The sequence below is a fragment of the Lutra lutra genome, chromosome 1 (assembly GCF_902655055.1).
Source record: "Lutra lutra chromosome 1, mLutLut1.2, whole genome shotgun sequence".
In the NCBI taxonomy this organism is placed as follows: domain Eukaryota; kingdom Metazoa; phylum Chordata; class Mammalia; order Carnivora; family Mustelidae; genus Lutra; species Lutra lutra.
Window position 1 is genome coordinate 9,300,129 of NC_062278.1, and position 15,643 is coordinate 9,315,771.

The 15,643-nt window shown below is 41.6% G+C and overlaps 1 long non-coding RNA gene across 2 annotated transcripts in view; it reads left to right on the forward strand.

Annotated features, from left to right (window-relative positions):
* LOC125094770 (uncharacterized) overlaps nt 1-9,913 on the forward strand; it is a 69,480-nt gene extending 59,567 nt beyond the window's left edge. For both annotated transcript variants that reach the window (XR_007125686.1, XR_007125688.1), the window contains 2 exons: nt 5,612-5,766; nt 9,860-9,913. This is a non-coding gene — a long non-coding RNA (uncharacterized LOC125094770). The remainder of the gene's footprint in view (nt 1-5,611; nt 5,767-9,859) is intronic.
* The last annotated feature ends 5,730 nt before the right edge of the window (nt 9,914-15,643 follow it).

Here is a 15,643-nt window from a genome sequence, read left to right on the forward strand (position 1 = left end):
TGGGACTTTGAGGCTATGGAGGATGACAACAGCCTTGACATATGTATAATGAGACCATTATGTGAAAGAAAGAAACTTCTATCAGTTGAAATCCCTGTTACCATGGCCTTCATCATGTCAGTCAAACCAGTTACCCAACTGACCCCAAAAGGATTTCTGGTGATTGGGTATTGTCATAAGATCAGACAGTTGTGATATTTAGGAGCCTTTTAAGTCCAATGGTATACAATGACCATCTCAGTTTATAAAAAAGATTTGGTTATAGGAAGGTAATATTTAGTAATTTCTTCAACTTCTTACTTACACATGTTGAAGGAAGAAAAGACCCAGGGAACTGAAGTATCTTTAGGTGATAGTGGAGAGAGGCACAGATTCTTCTTACTATTTTAGTTAACAAACCTAGAGAAATAAGGTCAACCTTTCGTACTGCAGTCGAATTTTTCCAGTTAGCTTAGGGTGTGCAAGCACTTGACATGGATCCAAAGGTTTTAAAATATCCCAAATCTATTTTCCCAATTCCTTCTATATATCTTTGCGAAACAAATTCTGGCCCTGTAAACTTCCCTTCACTAACACACTACCTCTGTCCACAAGTGGGCTTAGGTAAACACACAAGTATATATTTAGATGTGGGTTAGGCATGAAATAGCTTTTACTTCCTAAATAAGGAAAGAAAAACCTTGATTCATTACTAAATGGGACATTTTAGATCTGAGTAGACAAAAAGGACCATGTGAAAATGTGCTAAGCTTCCACATAGTTAACAAGATGTCACTTTGTGAGAGAATTTTCATAATTAATGAACCAGTTCAATTTGCTCTGCCATTTGACTTTGATTAATATGTCGTGAAGTATTCCCACTGGGACTCTATCCAGTTGGTTTGGGAAGCTCTTATGTCTATATCCTGTGCACAAGCATGGATCAAAGTGCTGGCATCTTAATACCTGCCTCGTTAGGTCAGGGAACAGTCATGTCAACTCAGTGACAATGCCTGAGGTCCTGCAGCAAAACACCACATGGCCCAGATGGACAAACCCACAACCAACAAACACAAAATGCAAGCCAAAACTATTTGGAGAAGGGATTGGACCATTTGCCTATTTTATGGGATCTTAGAAGGCGAATTTACGTAATTAAACTTTTATTCCTAATTCTGCCGTGAATTTGGCAGCCCGAGTGAAATGACCTTACCATCGTCTTTACACCATCTGATTAAAATTTGCTTCACTGCAAATTTGGTTTATGGGAATAAATTATTTACATGACAAGCTGTAGCTATTGGTGTCTGGTCAGTGCATTTTTCTGTTTAGAAACCACTATTGGCATTTCAGAAAAGGAATTAAATACGGAGAATTTGTAGTACGTATGAGAGGGATGAAGGTGTAAAAATGGGGAGATTAGCAACTGCGGGAAGCCACCATCCTCTTAGGCTTGAAGAAACGAAGGGGAACCAGCTGGACTCTCCCCTTAGGCTGGCTGAGCCACAAAAGTTGTTGCTGTAAAACCGAGCTGTCTGAGCAGAAGCTCAGAAGGCACACGTGCCAGCCTGCTGCTGGGGCTGCCATTGCCAGAGGCACACTAGAAGGTGAAAAAAAAATAACACATTCTTCACTCCCACCTTTCAGTTTGCTACTGGTGCCTCCCACTGGTGGAACCCAATGAAGGCTGGTTGGCAAGGAAATGTAGTTTCTGGGCTTTCTGCCTCAGGGTCAGAGAGCAAGATAACGAAGGAGAGTGTGGAGTTGAGAAACAAGAGCCTCCAGTCAGTACCCAGTTTCCAAGGACATATCCTATATAGATTTTTAAAGTCATCTCATATTTTAGGGGCGCCTGGGTGGCTCAGTTGGTTAAGCGACTGCCTTCAGCTCAGGTCATAATCCTAGAGTCCCGGGATCGAGTCCCACATCGGGCTCTCTGCTTGGCGGGGAGTCTGCTTCTCCCGCTGACCTCTCTGCTCTCATGCTCTCTCTCTCTCTCTCTCAAATAAATGAATAAAATCTTTAAAAAAAAATAAAATCATTTCATATTTTAAAATCACGGCAAGTATACTCTTTAATCCCCATCCTCTATTTCCCCAATCCCACTCCCTCCCTCGACCTCCCCTCTGGTAACCATCAGTTTGTTCCCTTGAGTTAAGAGTCTGTTTCTTGGTTTGTCTCTCCTCCCTTTCTTTTTTTTCCCCCCTAGCTCACTTGTTGTGTTTCTTAAATTCCACATATGGGTGAAACCCTATGGTATTTGCCTTTCTCTGACTGACTTTTTTCACTTAGCATAATACCTGTAGGTCCATCCATGTCATTGCCAATGGCAAGATTTCATTTATTTTTATGGCTGAATAATATCCCATATATCACCTCTTCTTTATCTATTCATCTAATTATGGACACTTGGGCTGTTTCCATAATCTGGCTATTGTAGATAATGTTGCTATAAACATAGGTGGGCATGTAACCCTTTGAATTAGTGTTTTTGTATTGCTTGGGTAAATACCTAGTCGTGTGATTCCTGGATCATAGAGTAGTTCAATTTTAAATTTTTTGAGGAAGTTTTGTGCTGTTTTCCATATCCCATATAGATTTAAGCAGCTGCACAGTAGTTGATTAAATTAATAAATGAGATAAAATTTTATTATTAGCCAAGTTATCACATCTTTAAATCCATCTCTATGAAACTGTATAAAATTATAATCTAGCATATACATACAATTCTGAAGTTGTATGGATGACAGTGGATAATACATGTAAAATGCTCATGTTAATATTTATTCACACTAGTTATCCAACTGTCTTTATTGGTAAGAAATAAGACTGAAACTATCATTTAGATCTATGCCTTGACCATGCCAATCCTGTCTTTCTACAATGACTAAAAAGGACAAATTTAAACAGAAAAGGTAGTGAAGAAATTAGTTGAAACTTGGTTTATACCTCATGTATCTCCCATTGCAGATAAAAACACTGGTGCCCCCCCCCCCCCAAAAACACCCAAAATAAAACAAAACACCAGGTGGCCCCCTTCGCTGGGCAGATATAACTTCAAAGGCAACAACCCCAGCCCCACAGTACCTTGGAGATGTGCAATGTTATTTGCCCTCCTGGTGGGCTTCTAGTGGTCAAAGCAGGTCAAGGACATTTGAGGGAACAAATGCAAGCCTTTGCCCACTTTGTGGCCCAGTCACTTTAGATAGAAGAGCCATTAATAAAAAGGAAAAAAAAAAAAAAAAACACCTGTTGGTCTTGGTGGCACTGTACAAACAGGACTGGATAATTTTGTGTTATGAATTTGTTCCTATCTTTTCATGTGGGTCTGGGAAAAGTGTCTGGAGGGAATTTTCCTCCCTGGTTGGGGGTGACTTACTAGACCGGCAATTACTGTCATTACAAGCCCAATCACATAGCTGGGAGACTGGGGTGATTGCTCACTCCTAAGCAGCATGGGACACGCGGGAGCAGTTGAGACCACACTGTGAGGCCAGGGAACTGCAGACAAGTAATCTGCTGGGGAAAAAGGCCCCTTTGATCTTCATACCAGACAGCAATTTCAGCAGAAGCGGAGTCGAGTTGGTATTTTTTTATTGCAGTGGGACGGGCACTACTGACTTGCCTGAGTGGGGGTTGCCGGGAGGAAGTAAAGTTGATCTTTAGCTCACCTGCATCTTAAGCAGTGCAACTTTTAAAAAGCTTCATGATTTTCTTAACTAGAAATGATCTAAAGACTTAATAAAGGCAAGTAATTTGTTATTTGACGTTTTGAATCATGTGGCCAATTTCAGCTCACGGAATACTGGATGCTTGCCTGGTAACTGAAGTCTGGCAATGGCAACTTTCTATTTGGTCCTTGTGGTGGACTGCGAAAATTCAATCATTTTCACTAAACTCAGTACAGTGCTTGCCTTCATATTTCCCTGGAATCATCCATTGTCAGCCTCCAGGGAGAGAACAGATCTGTCTCTGTGCCCTCAGAAATGCTTCTGGGTTATTGTTATGCCAATTGGAAACATGAGAAAGGCTGTTTACGTAGAAAGTGGTCCAAGGAAGAAAGTGGGTTTGGATGAAGGGCATTGGCTCATGTCTTTTGTGCTGGTTATAGGACAAGCATCTCATCACAAGGCATCCTGACGTGGTCAGAATCTGCGGATGACTCATTTCCTTTGGAAAAGTTTAACAGAAGCTGCAAGAGGACCCGTCTGTGAATCCTCCTGGTTAAGCAGTAATTCAGTTCATCATGACTTACTTGTTTTGGAATCATGGTCTTCTCTTGAACTAAAGTTACAGTTTCTCTAACTGGACAGGATGTAGGGTGTTTACGATAACCTCGGTTATTTTGATTGTCAGTGTGCACCTTCAGGTTCTCACTAAGCAAATACTGAACGAATGAACCAAATGAGTTTTTGCTTATGGCTATTGATTTCCTGGTAGAACTCCTTTTTTTCTAGTGCCTACAGGAAATGTCTTCCTCACTTGTGTGTGTGTCTGCCAGGCTTGCCAGTTCTAAGTCCGCCACAGGAGGAGTTGTGTTCACAGGAACACACCATGTGACATGTCAGGCAGATCAAAGCAGGGATTTCAGGGCTGACTACAAGGGGAAATGGTTAGTAATTAATAAAAGGATGTGGAATTGGTCATGTTGACTGAAAGAGCCCAGAACCTTGGCAAAATGCTTCCAGAGGCTGCCAAGATAAAAAGAGTGGCTGGGCTGAGTTATGTACGGGCGAAGCTTGCAGGTGTTAATGCCACTGGGTGAGGGGAGCAGAGGAAGAAGTTTACTTTCACCCAGACGGTGGACTCACGGATTATAAGAGCCTCTTCAGCTTTGGCCTTAGTTTTAGTTTGTTTTTAAATGGAGCTTTTAGGGGCCATAGGGGACATACAAAAACGTGATAATGGTGTTTAATGCTGAGAGTCAAGCTGTGGTTTCTCATTGGCTGTATCTGGCTTTATGCTGCTTCATGTCAGTATGTTTTGTTTCCAGATTTAGGATCAAAGCAACCTTTCCCTTGCACTTTGTTCATCCTGTACCCAACCCCACACTGTGCAGTCTAATGCATTGATGAAACCAAATAAATCCCCCAGGAATGCGTGAGTCTGCTGGCTTTCCACCATAACTATAGCCACTGTACACTTTTTTGGTGGCTTGGTGGTGAGGAGTAGGAAGTGGGAAGGGGAAGTGACCCAGATAATGGACGTTGGGAAGGAGTGTATTAGAAGTGGGTCCCATCTCAGCAAAGGGCTGGTGAGTATTCCTCGTCAGGTCTCAGCTGACAAGGCTGAGAGCTATGAAAGCTCTGAATGCAGCTCTCTCTCTCTCTCTCTCTCTCTCTGTGTGTGTGTGTGTGTGTGTGTGTGTTCTCGGGAGCTGGCAAATCATGGAACCTCCAAAGAAAATTTCCACTGATTGTCTGAGAGACTTGTGAACTTATAAATGGCTTCATTGAGTTTTTAAGCCATTTTCCTAAGAGAAAGATGATGTTTGATCCCTTTTGAAATCTTTGCAGATATCTCAGGACACGAGGTCCCTGCAAGGAGTAGTTATTATGGACCCTAACCAAGTAGCAGTGCAGTGTCTTAACTTCTGAATGATTTTTGTCTCTTGTTCTTTGCCCTCCTTCAGGCCTTTTCCAGCTCCTGCCAACCTGCTCCAAAAAGACCAAGGCTATGGACAACGTGACCTGTTGGGAAAGAGTGGGGGGCAACACGCCTTGGCTGGTTCGTCTTCAGTGGTTTAGAGTGGAGTTCTTAACCTTGGAGCAAATGTCAACTTTATGGGTAATCTTGTATGTTAAGAAGGGTTTGAAGTAAATATGACAGATCCTTAAATCATAGGCAATTATGGGCACGGGGGACAACAGTTTTTGTAAATTTCTCTCTACTCATCTGTAATTTCAAAACACAAAAGTATCTGTTGAGGGACTGGAAGGCCAATGTGGAGAGTGGTAATAAATGACAACCAAATGTATGCTAGGTGCTTTCGGGTCTTTGCAAAGAAATATCCACATGTCCTGTATGGGATACAGGGGATCATTTATCATTTTTTACAGAATGCTGAGTAGTAACACCCTAAAAGTCAGTGGCTGAAAACTATAATTAATTGTGTTTGCTCATGTATCTATGGGCATGGCTGGCTGGCTGGGATGGCCCTGCTCCAGTGTCTCTCATTCTCCTCTGGGTAAATTGAGGCATGTTCTTCCCAGTGATGGGGGAGGTGGAAAAGGAAAACGGAAATGCACGGGGCTGCTGAGGCTTAGCCTAGGAAGCAGTGCCCTTGCCTTCCACCCATATGCCACGGCCAAGGCATGTCACGTGGCTGAGCCCAAAGTCAACAGGCAAGAAAATAGTCTGGTTATGACAAGCCTGGGCAAGGATGCAAATGCAGAGAGATGGGTTAAAATTTGGCCAATTGTAACAGAGAGAAAGAGAGAGAGAGAATACATTCTACACATAAAATCATATCTCTATAAATATAATGTATAATATAATGATTCCATCTACATGTGAGTCTACATCACATGTATATAAGTGATTCCAGTGACAATGCTCAGATCTGGGTTTCCCAGAGTTCTTTTTTGTTCTATTCCTGTGAAATGGTTGAGGTGTTTGTGTCTGCCCTATTGGAATAGGATCTCCCTTAGAAAAGAAACAACATCCTAAATATTTCCTCTGTGATTTTATTTTCAATTCCCCAACCACTGGCATGCCCCAGCCAGCTTCCTGGGTTGGGAGCCTCTGTGGTTTCCAGGAGCAGTCCTCCTAGGTTGATCTGGAAAGGCTGGGCTATGTTTCAGCCAGAGATGAGAGTCTTTCTCTGAAAGTCTTAGAAGTGAGGACATTTTGTTTCCAGATAATAAATAGTGCTATATCTGGGTCAGCCATCTCTATCCCCACCTGCTCCTTGAGGTCATACCAGCAGGGATGTGGTAGTCTGCAGCTCTCTTTGCCTAGACCCTCCCAACACACCCCCCCCCCCCAACCTGGTAGCATGAAACAGGAGGCCACTGGATGCACCATGACAGCAGCATGTGATGGCCAACATGGTCTGTTCTCCTCTGTATCAACTGGGCAACGTCCTGATAATGGGGGCAAACATTGCACTTCACAGTAGCTTGCTGGCTCTCAGTAAATATTAAGGAATGAAGGGGAACTTTTCAAAGCACTAGGAAAACTCTCTGGAGGTGAGGAGGGCAAAGAACCAGTCCCCACAGGAGAATCGGAGGGTGCTGATTACAGGGAGGCATGCTGATGTGGCAGCAGGTGATTAGGAGCCATTTTAGATGGGCTGGTGGGGAGGGAGGGAGGGATAGTGTCTCTGAGGGGATGACGTTTAGTTTTAAATTTTAATTATTTTATTAATTTTATTATTAATTAATTTATTTAGTGGAATAATTTTATTTTAATCCCAGCAGGGTTAATTTACAGTGTTAAGTTGGTTTCAGGTGTCCAGTATAGTGATTCAACACTTCCACTCATCACCAGGTGCTCACCAGGACAAGTGCTCTCCTGAATCCTCACCACTGATTTCCCCCCTCCCCCCCACCCCTCTCACCTCTGGAGACCATCAGTTTGTTCTCTATAGTTAAAGAGTCAGTTTCTAGACTTGTTTCTCTCTCAAGGAGATGCCATTTAAATTGAGTTCATGCAAAGACCTGGGGAAAGAGATTTCCAGGTAGTGAGACCTGCATGTATAAACACCCCAAGGGAGTAACAATCAACCCTAAAATCTCCAACTTCCAAAGGCAACCTTCTCTGATGCACCCATACCTTCTGGTCTTTCCAAAGGAAATATTCTTTCAAAATTCTTTCAGAACCCGTGAATGCACTAGGGCCTACTTCCAACAGGACTGGCTATTTATTTACTTATTTATAAATAGATTTTACTTTTTAAAAAGATTTTATTTATTTATTTGACAGAGAGAGAGAGAGAGGGAGGGAGAGACAGTGAGAGAGGGAACACAGCAGGAGGAGTGGGAGAGGAAGAAGCAGACCTCCTGTTGAGCAGAGAGCCCCTTGCAGGGCTCGATCCCAAGACCCTGGAATCATGACCTGAGCTGAAGGCAGACACCTAATGACTGAGCCAGCCAGGCGCCCCTAGATTTACTTTTTGGAGCAGTTTAGGTTCACAGCAAAATTGAGCAGAAGGTACAGAGATTTCCCATATGTCCTCTGGCTTCCCCCCTTCCTCTTCAGGCACAGCCTCCCCCATTAAGCAACGTCCCCCATCAGAGTGGCACATTTGTTGCAGCTGGTGAGACTACAATGACACACCATTATCACCCAGAGTCCATAGTTTACCTTAGGACTCATACTTGGTTCTGTGCATTCTATGGGTTTGGACAAATGTATAATGACATGTATCCACCATATACTGGATATGGAAGTTTCACCGCCCTAACAGTCCTCTGGTTGGTTATTTTCAAGTACAATGAAAGCTCACAGATATCATTTATGTATCAAAAGAAGAATAAAGGAAAGGGGCCAGTGCAGTTTTTTTCTCCCCTCTTTCTTTAAGATCGTAAAGGTCTTTGACGCGTGGAAAGCGGGCTTTTATTAACTAGGCATTTGTATTATAAACATAATTCCCAGACAAGCAGGAAAGTCCCAGAATTCTGAGTCACTGATGTTTGAATAGATGTTTTGTAAGGCCAAGCATTTGCTTTTACAAATAAAGCATTGATGAACTAAACAGTTGCTTGAAATGAACTGGGCAAGTTTTATAATGTGCACTTGGCCTTCAGAAGACAGTGCTGTGATTTATAACAATGTTTCCCTCTTTAATCTGCATTCGCATTACAAGAAAATCTCTCTTTTTTGGCCATCGGTCTTGGTCATTGCCCAGTGTGAAGGAGACCTGTATTTGCAGATTACAAAAATTTCATGTGGATAAACAACACAGTCATCTGATAGATGCTACATAATACGCAGCTGCAGTGAGGTCTTCTCTTGTTGCAGGAAGTATAAGAAAATGAGAAAGGATTCTGTTTGTGAAACATAGTTTTGTCAGGAGTATGGCCAGTACGGTTTATTTCTTATTCCAGGCTGCTTCTAACACTGCTGAGATGTTTTAATGCATTTTGTGCACTTCAGTTAATAGAAAGGTGTAGAAATAGAACTGGAGAGAGTTCAAAGAGGGACAGAGAATCAGGTATGTGAGGCTCCAGGCTATGATTTATACTTAGAAGAACTAATACCTTATGAGGACTTTGCCTTACCAAAAGCAAATGATGGGAAACACTAGATATCTGCACATACTTGAAGGGAATATGAGTCCAAAAAAGAGAGCAATTTAGCTTGATATAAAGGGCTGGAGTTGGGTTGGAAACTCAGTGGGTAGAAGTGGGGGAGATGGGAGAGCCTCCTTCTGGAACTAAGGTCATAAAGTTTCAAATTAGAAAACCCAGATTATGGGCTTAAGTACCTGTTCCCTCCACTGTGCGCCCCTGCCCCCCTCCCCCTGCCCCAAACTTCCTATTTTATTAACCATTCCCAACAGATTATTCTTTGACTCAAACTGTCCATTTGAGCAAAGAAATCCTTTCTAAGATCCCCTCTTTATGGAGAGGAGGAGCTCCATCTGTCCGTCTCCAGGAGGCGGGGGAGGAAAAGAACCATGGGCTGAAGATGTGGGCACAGCTCTATCAGCAATGAGGAATCTGATTCCTTTTCTGTTGTTTGATGGGATTGAATTACTCTCCACTCTTTAATATGTAGGTTCTGGAGTGGGTCTTAAAAGCTGCTCTCTCCCTTGACACAGGACCTCTCTGTAATAGCAATAGCGATCGACAGCCCCTAGCTTCTTGTCCAAGGTCTTCTGGTGATGGACAAGCCAATGTTCATGAGTCAGCTCATTCACTGATGTTTGCTCTAGGTCCAAAATACATACCCAAATGTGGCAGTCCTGTGTAATCACCTGGTGAATTTTGAATTTTACAATCTTTTCAGCCTGGGGCCCACCCTCAGTGACTATGATAGAATTGTTCTAGGCAGGGTGTTGGCATCACTATTATTTAAAACTCTTCATGGAATACCAACAGGCAACTGATGTTGAGAGCACGAATTTTGTCCTCTGGAACTAAGTTCATTTCCCCTTTGACATGACAGTCTTTGAGACATAGAAAGCTGATAACCTGCCCCTCAGTTGTTATCAGTTCCCTAAGACTTTCTCGTCTCCAACTGAAGTCCCTCATTTTCTTCCAAGTTACTCCTGTGATGTGGTTTTATTTCCTCACCATCCTCATCATAAGCTACATTGTCTGGATGCCACTTATAGTGTGTGTCTCTTCATGCTTTTGTTTCATTGTGAGCTCGCTGTCAACTAAATCCCCTCAATTTTCTCCTGTAAAAGGCGTACAGCTTAGTGGGGGAGACAGGCATGCCAGCCTCATCCTGTAATTATAAAATTGATTTCTAAAGTCTAAATGCAGGAATTTTCTTGACTCTTACTAAATTTCGTTTTGTTGGGTTACCTATTTAATTCTGTCCTCCAAAATTACTGGTAAGTATCTCCCGTTTGGTAAAGCATCTGTATATTTTTACCCATGTTATTAATAGCAGGAACAGAAATTTATTGACCTTGAGCACTTTATTGACTGTAAACACTTATTGACTGGAAACATCACCAGAATGAATCAAAAGAAGCAAAGAAGAGCCCTAGCTTCTACAGGATCACCAATTAAGTGTTCTTATGGAAAAGGGAGAATGCTCAGGGTAGAAACAAGAGCTAAGAGCCACTGCGTAAGTAACGGGTCCCAGAAAGAATTGTAAGGCAACAATGCACCTGGAGCGCAGGGCTGCTCTGGACCTTTGCTGACTGACTGTGTGCCTCCTGTCTCTCTTGTTTTGAATGGGAGCATCCATTGTGGATATTCTGTGCTTGAGGCACTACTGTGTGTGGAGTGTGTGTGTGTGTGTATGCGTGGTGATCTCTACAGTCCACAGTATTCAGATGGTGATGAGGAGTACTCCATGAGTTGTGTACGAAGAGCCACGCATAGTTACCCTTGGACATGACTTAGAGGGATGTGGCTTTTGGCAGGTCTGGGAGGGGGGGAGTGTATTTTGCATGGGTGAGGGGTGTGAATTACATGTGTGCAGAGGCAGATTGAATCTGGGTTCTGTAACTGACCAGTAGAATATGGTGAAGGAACACTGTGCTGGTTTTCAGACCGAAGCTTTTTCTACTTCCTGCCTCTGGTGATGCTTATTCTTAGAATCCAAGTCACCATGTTGAGAGGAAGCCCAAGCTTCCCCTGGAGAGGCTCTCATGGGGAAGACCCAACAGGCAGAACATTTGGCAGCCATGGGAGAGAGTCACCTTGGCAGAGCTTCCCCAGGTTACCCCAGGTGGGACAGAGATGAGCTATCCCTGCTGAAACCTGCTCAGAACCAGATTCAATATGTCTTTTTATTTTGGTTAACAGTTGGCTTATGCAGTTGGCTGCTCCCATGTTGGGAGCATAGATATTCACAATTGTTAGATCCTCTTGTTGGACAGAGCCTTTAAGCATGATACAGTGTCCTTCTGTATCTCTGACTACAGTCTCAGAGCCAGGTTCATTTACACAGCACATGGCTGTTTTAAGCCATGGAGTTTGGAGGGATTTGTTTCCCAGCAGGTAAGATCACCGCCAGGCACTGTGGTTGTGACTTTTTCTATATGTTCTTATTTAGTCCTCCCGACAATGCTGTGACTTAGGTGTTATTCTCTCCCCTGGTAGATGAGAAGACTGAGGTTCAGTGAGCTTGGTAACAGCCCAAGATTGCACAAGTAGTAATTGGCAATACTGGGGTTGAAACCGGGCAATGTATCCTTCTTTTAACCTCTAAATCCCAGGTAAGACAGGACTAAGGGCAAGAGAGTCATGCAGCCACTGGACAAATCTCTACAGAGCACTTTCTGTGGGGAGCAAAAGAAAGAAAACATAATCTGCCAGAATGAATTCCAGATGGCTTAAGGAACTAAATATAAAAACACAGAACTACAAAAGTATTAAAAGAAAATATGAAGTTCTTCAAGTTGTTAATGCTTGTGGATAAGAAAGCTACTGGTTTCATATCTGATATTATTTTAAATAATATTTCTGTCAATTCTCTTGGGATCATAATTTGTCTACATATAGGGAAAATTTTGTTTATCGTTTGTCTACAATTTACACCTTGTATTTCTTATATCTTTCTCTCTTTTAAAACAGGATCTATTGGAGGGGGAGATGAACCATGAGACACTGTGGACTCTGAGAAACAAGCTGAAGGTTTTGGAGGGGAAAAAGGTGGGGGTTGGGTGAGCCTGGTGGTGGGTATTGTGGAAGGCACATACTACATGGAGCACTGGGTGTGGTGCATAAACAATGAAACCTGGAACACTGAAAAAATAAAATTAAATAAAAAAAATAGGACCTACCGTGCAGAACAATGATGAATAATAGCTATGATGGTTGTCTTGTTTTTGACCGTAATGGAAACTTTTTATTCTTTCATTATTCAATATATTTTCTGTGAGTTTTCCCCTTAATTACATGATCTTACATTCTTTCTTAGTGTAGTAAGAGGTTTTTTTTTGAAATTTGGAAATAGTATAGAATTTTATCAGGTAAATTTTTGGTGTGCATTGAAATGAATATAATGTTTTGTCCTTACATCTGTTGTAGTTGATTGCATCATAAATTTCCTAATGTTGAACCACTTTTGCATTTCTAGGTGAATTCTGCTTGTCTAAGATTAAGAAATAATAATATAATACTGAATTTGTTTTGCAAATATAATTTTTAGTATTTTACAACCATGTTCACATATTCATACGACTTCACTTTATTAGTGTGCGCTAACCTTGTTTGGTTTTGGAATCACAGTGATGCTGCCTGTGTTGAATGAGTCTGGAGTCTCTCTGTTTTTGTGTACTTTCAGACAGATACATAATTTAAGGATTATCTCTTGCTTCAAGGAATCAAAATCCCTATAAAAGTACTTGTTCATAGTTCCTTTGTTTTTTTTTTTTAAGATTTTATTTATTTATTCGACAGACAGAGATCACAAGTAGGCAGAGAGGCAGGCAGAGAGAGAGGGGAAGCAGGCTCCCTGCTGAGCAGAGAGCCCGATGCGGGGCTCGATCCCAGGACCCTGAGATCATGACCTGAGCTAAAGGCCGAGGCTTAACCCACTGAGCCACCCAGGTGCCCCAGTTCCTTTGTTTTTTGAAAGAATTCCAGCTTTGACCACCTTTTCAATTTTTATTTATTTTATTTTATATTTTAAAAAGATTTTATTTATTTATTTGACACAGAGAGAGAGAGACAGTGAGAGAGGATACACAAGGCGGGGTAGAGGGAGAGGGAGAAGCAGGCTTCCTGCTGAGCAGGGAGTCCAAGATGGGTTTCCATCCCAGGCCCTGACCTGAGCTGAAGGCAGATGCTTAATGACTGAGCCCCCCGGGCACCTCCCCTTTTCAATTTTTAAAAAGGTACTAATTTATCGACCTACTCACAGTTTTTACCCTTTCTAGGATGAAATTTGATTAATTCATATTTTTATAAAAAATCACACACTACGGAGATCATCACAATTTTTGAATAGTATTACTTGCTTTTATAATAAAATATCTTGTCTAAAGTTGTATCACCTTTTTCATTGTTCAGTTAATGAATATTTGGGATATCAATTCCAAATTAGTCATTTAGAATTAATTTATTTCTCATTCCTATCCCAAACACAACTAGAACCTTAGCATATACTCACTCCCTCTCTTCCTTCTCCTGTAGACATCTTCTCCCATACTGGGATTTTAGTTGCAGATTATTGTTAAACATTTAAAAATATATTTCTGAACTAAATTTTATTGGTTTCTTCATTTATTGTTGATTCTTGGGTCCCACATCTTTCCATTTTTTAAAAAGATTTTATATATTCATTTCAGAGAGAGAAAGAGAGAAGAAGTGCAGAGGGAGAATCTCAGACTGTGCCCTGAGCACGGAGCCTGATGTAGGGCTGGATCTCATAACCCTGAGATCATGATCTGTGCCAAAATCAAAAGTCAGATGCATGGCGGACTGAGCCACCCAGGTGCCCCACATCATTCCCTTTTTGAATTAATTTCCTTTTATTCTAATCTACTAAGGCTCATGTGTGAATCTTTAAATGTCTGTGAAATACCTTTATTTTGTTTTTCATTTTCAGTGCTAATTTGGATGGGAATCAGATTCTAGCTTCAAAATAATTACCTCAGAACTTTGAAGGTATTACTCTATTGTTTTTTAGCCTCAAGTATTGTCAAGGACAAGTTCATTCATTTTAGGTAGCCTGTTTTATTCTCTTATGAAGCATTTAGGATTTTTTCTCATCCTCAGACTTCTGAATTTTATAAAAATGTATCAAAGGGAAGGTAGGTCTTTTGGCAGGTGATGAATATTTTTAATTCATAAGTTTCTATAGCCCTGGGAAATTTTCTTTTTGCTTCTTGATTACTTGTTCTTCTCCATTTCTAGAATTTTCTCTGTTCTCTAGTTCTAGGATTTTCATTAGATGGATATTGGCATTTTGTACCTTTAAAAATTTTTTTTATTTTCCACTTTTTTCCTTTAGTTGACATATTCTTTTTTTTTTTTTTAAATGATCCCTTGGCTCAGTTTTCCAGGTCAACATCAACAAGTTACTATTTAAATATGAATGTTCTCCAGTTCCATTTATCCAGTGGGGCGGGGGGACAAGATGGCAGGGAAGTAGGAGGAGGCGCCCTTTCAACCTGTACCCTAAAGTGAGCTGATTACCTACCAAAGAACTCCGATCACCCATGAAATCAGCCTGAGATCAGAATTATACACGTCTGGATCTCTACAGGGGCAGAAGACGCCAGTGGGCAGGTAAAGCGGAGTATCTTACTTTCTGAATCAAATTTTTAAATTTCTAAGATTTCCTCATGTAATTATTAAATTATGGATATGGTATTCTTAACATTTCCAAAATGTGAAATTTATGTTAATCCTCTTTTATTTGCTCTATGAACCCTGTATCTTTGTTATTATTTCTTCTTTTTTGGTGATCTCATGCTGCTCTTTCCTTAAATCTTTGGTTCTTTGTTGTCTACTCATCTCTCTTGTTTGCCCCTCTGTGGATGCCAGGTCTGATCACAGGTGCTTATCTCTGGTGACTGGGGGCTGGGCAGGATGAGCTGTTGGGAAGGTGTTCTGGCTTTTCTCAGTTTGTGTCCCAGATCCATGTTCTGTACTAATCAGCTTTGCTCTAGGCCCCACGAAGCTGATCTCTGTGTCACTGGGCTCCTTTGCCCACTGCCTTCCAGTTGGTTCAGCTAAAGGGAAACTCCAGCTGAGTCTCAAGGGCAGAAGGAAAGACTGGGTATTGTTCCTCCCTCCCCACTGCCCTCCCCTCTGTCTCCTGGTTTTGGGAGTAGTGATTTTTTGTTATTGTTGTTTGTTTGTTTTAATCTATAGTCAGAACTTTTTGTGGCACACTCTACTGTTATGGCTATCACTCTTCCTGCTTTTCAGTGACTGCTCCATCCTTTCTCCCTTCAGGACTGGAGGAGGTCATGGTTTTCCTCTGTTGCTAACCTCTGAGAAGGTTAATCTCTGCATGGTTCCCCCAGCCCTCTCTTTGACTCTTGAAACAGTCCATTTGTGAATATCTCTTTGGTCAACCCTTT